The following is an 8,010-nucleotide window of genomic DNA, read 5'->3' on the forward strand; positions in this document are numbered from 1 at the left end:
TTGCATAGGACTGGACATATACTGGTTACTGGTCACTTTACCCAATTATCTCATGTATATAATTTAACTGACTTATTAGTAGGGTAGCACATGTATCTGATGTATCTCATTTCAATGACTTGTTATTAATAGGGTAGCTCAGTCAATGGAAATACTAGAATTTAAGGTCATCTCAAAGAAATGACAATGACACTAGTGGAAGTATGCTAATTTGGTTTATTATAAGATGCAGAAGTCATAGGAAAGAGAAATCAAAGCAAATTGCATAGAAGTGTTTCTGCTTGTCCCATCTATTGCAATTTCCCTATATTTTAATCTTTACTAAAGTTAATTTCTTTAAAATTCAACCCATATTCATACATTATGGTGTTACATATTTGTTTTTAAGTCTTCTATTGGCATGAAAGCTCTTTTTTTCTATGTGCCCTACATGTAATTGTCAAATACAGGTTTCATAAATATTAAATAAATGACAATTGTTTATTAAAAACATTAGCCAAGCAATGGGTATTGTTTCTTTTTTTGTTTTGTTTCTATGTTCCCCCGGCTTTAATATGTAATTGACATATAACATTGTGTAAGTTTGAAGTGTAAGAGATGTTGATTTGGTGAATTTATATATCCTATATAATAAAAGCCTAGGGGCATCATGCCTGATGTGATCACAAGATGGCTGCCACAAGATGGCCGGCAGGGAAGGGCAGTTGTGGACGATCAGGTTGGACTTGAGGTGGTGAGCAAAATACAGTATACAGATGATGTACTGAAAAAGGAAGAAAAAAAATCTAAATTACCTTTGTAGACACTTTTAGCTTTTCACTTTTATAGTTAAGGACTATGAGGTTATACATTTAAAGTCTTTAATAATTACAGGTAGTAGTTTGAGATTTAAATTAATACATTATTTGAAATTAATACACTATTTGCATTATTTTTAAAGCCATTGTTTTATCTTAATATACAGGAGGGGTCATATGTGTTAACTTTTAAGGTTACTATACACTGTTAAGTGACAATGAAATAGTACCTTTAACTCTATTCCTTTCAACCCCATCATGTTTTCTTCTACTTCATCCAGAATTTCTGGTCCTATAATGGTTAAAGAGGAATAAAACAGAAAGTGATATGCATCAGGGGAAAAGGTTGAATGGGATAAATTTGAGAACAACATTCACTTAAGCCAGGTTTCAGAAATTACTTTTGCCCACCTATAAGTAGAAGGCACTCTTCAGAACTCACATAAGAAATTTGCCGCAAAACTTTTATAAGTCCCATTGGAATGAACTATCAGAAAACGCTAGGAAAGTCAATAGTAATTCAAGATTGTGAAACCAGGACTGTGACTTTAAAAGCATTTTCAGTGGTCAGATTCGACCTCCTATGTATTTAGCCAGATTCTCTGGGGCGTGGTAAAAATTTGTGTTTATTTTTTAAATGGCAGCTTCACTAGTGGCACCAGATAGACAACATAGCCTTTTCACCCTCTTTCAAAAGGGCAATGATGGTGCCCTTCTGAAAATGACTGCAGTGCATTGTGTGTGCTTTAATAGAGTATGGGCTGCTTTTGGATATTAGAAAGCTAAAGGGAAAGCTGGGAATTGAGCAAGGATGTAAAAAATATTCACATGGACTATCCAAGGTAATGCTTATGGTAAAGCAGTAGAACCACAGGCAAAAAATAATCAAGAATATTTTACTTTCAGAAGTAAGCTATCACTATCCCATTCTGTTATATGGAACCACAGAGCCCAATTGAACAAATTTAAAATCCAATAAATACTTGGATGAATATTCTTCTGGTTTTGGTCAACAGGGCATAGGGTAGATGGCGTAGATAAATAGGTATTTATAAGTAATGCGCATATGTATATAATATGTATACATGTATACCTACATAGGTATGCATTTATAAAATCACAGAATTTAAACATAATAGGGAAGAGAAATAGATGAGAAAAAAAGTTTATTGTGAACTATCTTCTATTTCTTGCCATCTCTGACCAAGTTCCTGAGTTTGTTTTTTCTTCATTTAGGAAGCATCTCAGTTTTTAAGAATGACTGGCTAGCCTAGCCAGTTTGGCTCAGTGGATAGGGCGTTGGTCAGCGGACTGAAAGATACCGGGTATGATTCCAGTCAAGGGCATGTACCTTGGTTGCGGGCACATCCCCAGTAGGAAGTGTGCAGGAGGCAGCTGATGGATATTTCTCTCTCATCGATGTTTCTAACTCTCTATTCCTTTCCCTTTCCCTTCCTCTCTGTAAAAACTCAATAAAATGTATATATAAAAAAAGAATGACTGGCTAATGAAAAATATGCCCCTCTTCAATATCAATTTAATAACATTTTAAAAGTGTTTGAAATTACTCATTTCATTACTATCTTTTGAAATGAGGAATTTACTGAAATTGATTTGATAATCCTATTTGCTTAACAGATGCTGAGAAAAGATTCCCCACCTATTTGGGTATTGCATAACTTTAAATTTAGTATCAATGACTTTTTTTTGAAAGTCTTCTAATGGCAAAATGGAAATTCCCACTTTTTTAAAATATAGTTAAACCAGCTGTTTGCTGGTTGTGTATTTCTTTATACCTGAATGTAAATTCCTAGGTAATTCATTTAAGGCCATATACAAATACTTGAAATATAATTTATGAAGTATGCTTAGTGAATATGGTTTATATGATTTAAGAATCTTATTACTGATTAACTCTGTACAGGACTGATACACCCAACATGAAAGTATAATTTTAAATGAAGCTTGCAATATAAGTTAGAGTTTTATCTGGTAAGAGTGGGAGGATGAATAAAAAAAAATAGCGCTTATTGAAAGGTGTACAAGGAGAATATGCAATGTGTTTCAGAATGGGTATCAGAGTGCGGCTGCAGCTCAAAGTACATAAAACAAAAGGGAAAATCATGTGGGAAAGTATGGTAAATGTGAAAGAAAAAGACATTAGTCTATATTAGAGACACTTGCGTACAATTTCAACTTTACATGTCGTGCATCCAATAGATGAGTGCCTTTGTAATTGCTCAAAGGGGGTAGAATCAGGTGCCTTTGGATTACTTAAATTACTGCAGCATGTCCACACTGCATTGCATGATACCTCTGAAAGCAATATTGCATTTACTCACAGCAATGAGATGGAAAGCATACCTCTGAAGGAATAAAAAATGAATGCTGAACATCTAAAAGGAAATGAACTATTGATTTTTCTTTCTAATTGCTAACAAAATTTTCAGTGGATTTTACTGTTTTATAATGCTTCTTTCGCATTATATAAAATAACAACGTATGATATCTGTGTATGTTAAGCTCTAATGTGTAATAAGGAGTTACAAGGTAAAAATAATGCCTCTGAAGTGTTCTGTAATATTTAATGAAACTTGTTTTAAGAAATCAATAGTAACAGCAGTTTCTATAGTAACCCTCTCCAAGGAGAAATAGTAAAATTGCAATAAAAAGAAACACCTACACAAAAATAAACACACATACACACACAGACGTTGCATAAATCATCTGGCCAATTCAGAAGAGCTAATAAAATGAAGAATCAATATTCTAAAAAGCAAGGTCTATTCCTGAGCAGTTTCTCATTGAGAATAGTTAGATTCAGTATAGTTCAAGTACTTTTCAAATGTACTTATTTGCTTAAAAATCACTGTCCATGTACTTTTTTTTTCTATTTTCTCATATTGTGTATGAATGCATCTCATTTTATATAGTCTCCCTTAATTGTGGTTAAACATATTTAATAAAATGAGCAGAAAAATATACTATAAGCCCCATTATAATTGTGCTAATATAAGGTAATGCAGGCCAGAAGAAATACATGACTTTAACATGGACAATGAACACAGCAAAATTATTAAAGGTTTAGCTTATTTTGGTTCAGTCACCCACTCAAATGATCACTGCAGCCAATAAGTCAAGAGAAGACTGAGACTCGGAATGGCAGCGCTGGGAGAATTAGGAAAGATCACCAAAAGCAAAGGTGTGTCATTAGAGACCCAGGCTGAGATCATCCACACCCCAAATGCTATATACGGGTACGAAGTTGGGCAGTGAAGAGGGCTGCTGAGAAAAAAAAAATGAATTGTTTGAAATATGGTACTAATGGGGAGCTCCACAAATACCCTGGACCACCAGAAAGGCAAATAAGTGGGCCTGAAAATTGTTGGTGATGGAAAAAAAGAAAAAAAAAAGATAAGACTGAAGCTGTCCTACCTTGGGCACATCATGAGAAGGCAGGGTTCTTTGGGGAAAAGCAACAGTGCTGAGAAAAATATAAGACAGCTGGGAAAGAGGAAGACCAATATGAAATGAGTTGACTTCATAAAAGGATCCATAGGCATAAGTCTATAGGCTCTGAGCACGACTGTTAATATTGTGGAATATTGTGGACCTGACTCATTCATGGGATCTCCAGGAATCAGAGCCAATCAATGGCATGTAACACACACACAGAATAGGCCAAGGAAACTACTAAATACTAGAAAAAAATCTAATGTCTAGTTGCTGGGAAAAGGTAGTGATGTTTTTATTTAGATCTATTAGATCTAGATCTGGTAAGTCATAGAGATGCTTTTTGGGAGGCTCTTGGTACATTACAACTTGTGAATATTTTATAAATTCTAGAGACAACAAACAGGGTCTATATGTGCCATGTGTGCACACTAATATTAAGAGAAATATTTTATTGTATTTTACATTATGTAAAGGTCAGAAAAAAAGGCTGCTCTTGGTTTTGGAGGCTCGATATTTTTCGAGGTTAAAAAATGTCATCATTATTGTTAACAGCAAGTTTAAATGGGCAAAAAGTAGGAAGTTGAGTTAGGTTCAAATATTGTTTTTATGCTGTGTCTATTATAAATTATTATTTTCAAAATTTAAAACTAGTCTTTCAATTTTACACGCAATGAAGTTTCTCATGCATTACATTAATGAACTTGTGATCTCTTCACCTTGTAGAAGCTTCTGTTTTCCTATTGTCATCTCACATTATCCAAAATTGTGAAATGTGAATGTAGTTAATCCACCCTAATATTCTGTCTCTTTTTTACATAATGACTGAGAGAATAAACTTCCTAGTGATTTTTCAAAGATTACTTATTTTGATATTTAATAATAGAATAATTCTACAGGAACAGAAACTTGACAGAAATAATTATATTTTGCTCGATACTCTTCATTTCAAATGCAATCCAATATGGCAAATTGTGCTTTCTATTCAAAATCAATTTGCAACAAAATTTTGTATTTCAGTGACTTGACATTTATAGCATACATTGTTTTTGTCTACCCTTTTTAGACCTAATTTTCAATTATATGTGTGCCCTACCATGGTCCAAGGATATTTCTGGACCATTTGGTCCATAAATTTCTTCGAAAAAACTTGTTCTAAACAGCATGCTGTACACTCTCAAAATTTATATTTATCATATTTATATTATCAACAATAAAAAATGTTACCTCCAATATTAAACATTTTAACTGACCTCACAAATGCATTTATATATATATCAGATATTTACTAATGAACTTCCAGTTTTGTTTTGATTGTTTAAATTTTAGATAAAATTCAAACTAGATCTTTGCCTGGGTCTCTTCCTCTCCTAGGATTGATATACACATATTTCTTAAATTTTGCTTTTACTCAATTTTTCCTTCTGTTTCTTTTAACAAATTCCTATGCTTGATTAATATACTAGAATTTATTGTTATTCCTTATTGAACTTTGATTTTTATTTTTGGCTACTTCCAGAAAACTATTTTACACATTACAGTGATTGTAACTTTTCAAGTTTTTTAAATTTTTGTAAAAATCCAAAAACAATGGGTATATATTTTTTTTTCCAGTGAGTGTTTAATCATCTTCAGTGTACAGCAATTGAAAGGAGTATAAGTTTTTCATTTTATCACATACATCTTTCTTACCTAAGGATATGAAAATTTTTTTTTCTCATCAATCAATATAATATTCTCAAGATACAGATAGAATTTGTGTTCTACTAGGTAAAGAATCCAAAACACAGGCTAATCATTTTTCAAGCAAATAAATGGTAGTGAATAAATGTTGCAGTAATGCTATTCCTTCAATGGGCAGTGATTCTATATTCTATAAAGAATCTCATAATTATTACTTTTATATCAATCTCATCTGGGCCTCAGTAACTTTTTAACCACATGGACTGAAGTCTTTCTCTTCAATAGCCACATTCTAAAAATTAGACCATTGTGGTTTGGTCTAGGGAAGAGTGAGTCCATCATGTCATCCATCAGAGTCCAAAGGTAAGCTTTCAGGACTAAGAGCCTTCAAAAATCAGTAAGTAGAAGACTAAGAAAACATCAAGTTAAAGTGTCTGTGACACCAAGATTTATCTAAATTGTTCATCTTATAAGTAAATTAATATTTTTTGAATATTGTTCTGAATATCATAATTATAAGCATAAGATAAACTGATTTATTTTTATTAAAATGACCTATATTTGGAAAGAGATCAATCAAGACAAAGTGAGGTTACCTCTTCCCTTCACCATTAAGGTATTATTTACATAAGCCTCTTCTTACCTCAGCTTAGAAAAAAAAAACAACACACACCAATAGGGGGAATTCAGTTCCTGAATTACCCCAATTGCTGAGGAAATACAGAATGTGATTTGCTTTGCAATAAAGTGATTATGTTGTCTTTATGCATCAAATAGAGAGAGGACTTAGAGTCAGAAAATAAATTGAATATTAAAACAAAGTAGTTTGCGCAAATAAGTTTTGTGACTGTGAATATGTATTCCCACTAAGAAATAAAGTCTCTGTACATCTAATGTTAGCAGTGGTGTGTTCTCCATGTCCGCACTTATTGCCGATGGAGGTGGGCTTTTTGAGGTGCTATGGGAATAAGACTTTCCTGAGGCCCTCAGGGAGGATGAGATATTGTGGAAAGATTTACTTCTGTGGAATTAAACCCCTGAGTTTCCAAGGCCCCACTCCTTCTGTCCCACCAGGGGAAAAGTCCCATTTTGTTTTCAGCAGAGCCAGAATCAAAACCATTGCCCAGAGCCTACTTCCATATTTGCAGAGTCCAGTCCTGCATCTTGCTAGGTTAGCTTGTGTTCCCAGCTGCAATCCATTGCATGTGAGGTTCACATGGCTCTTGGCCATGCAGCTTCTAAAGACACATGGTGGGCTAGCACAGGTCACAGAACAAATAAATGCAAAGAAGCAGGAGCAAAACAGGAAACAGGAGAGAGGGAACACTCCTTTGTCTGGGGATTATGTATTCCGGAATTTTCATGTGCTTGCATTGGAGTCCACCCTCCTAGCCAATGATCTTTGTTCCCCAGGATAGGCTGACAGGAAAGCACCTTCCCTATGTCACCCTGACTTCACTTCACTGTGCATGTGTCCATCTTCTCCTCTGTTGAACCCATTTCCCTAATGATTTTCAGGGAATGGACCTGTGGTTCTTTGGGGAGTGTGAATTTTCAGCTTCCTGGTGTACCTGCCCAGCTGACCATTCTTATAATATCTGTCCTTTCTTCCTATTATTAATATTCATAAGTAGCTAGTTATGATGGTAACACTAAGGAACCACAGGTTGCAAAATAATCTATTAATTTATTTGCTACTACATTATGCATCTAAACTTCGGAACCCTACAATGCGAAAAGGAAAGCTTATAACTGCGGAAACATGGCATTGGTTGGAAGATCCAAAATATCCCATAAATCACAGAAAAGGACATTTTTATTTAAAATCTATGTGAGCAATATTCTCATTAAACCTAGCATCTATATATAAAAAGCCTAAGGGACTGTTACAATCAAATGACCAGAACAACCAGTCACTATAACACACACTGACCACCAGGGGCAGATGCTCAATACAGGAGCTGCCCCCTGGTGGTCAGTGTGCTCCTACAGCCAACCGCTTGCGGTCCCTTCCCCCGGCCAGCCAACCTCCCATGGCCCCTTCTCCCAACCCTTCCTCCAGCTTGCAGTGCCTGAT

The sequence above is a fragment of the Myotis davidii genome, unplaced genomic scaffold (genome assembly GCF_000327345.1).
Source record: "Myotis davidii unplaced genomic scaffold, ASM32734v1 scaffold293, whole genome shotgun sequence".
In the NCBI taxonomy this organism is placed as follows: Eukaryota; Metazoa; Chordata; class Mammalia; order Chiroptera; family Vespertilionidae; genus Myotis; species Myotis davidii.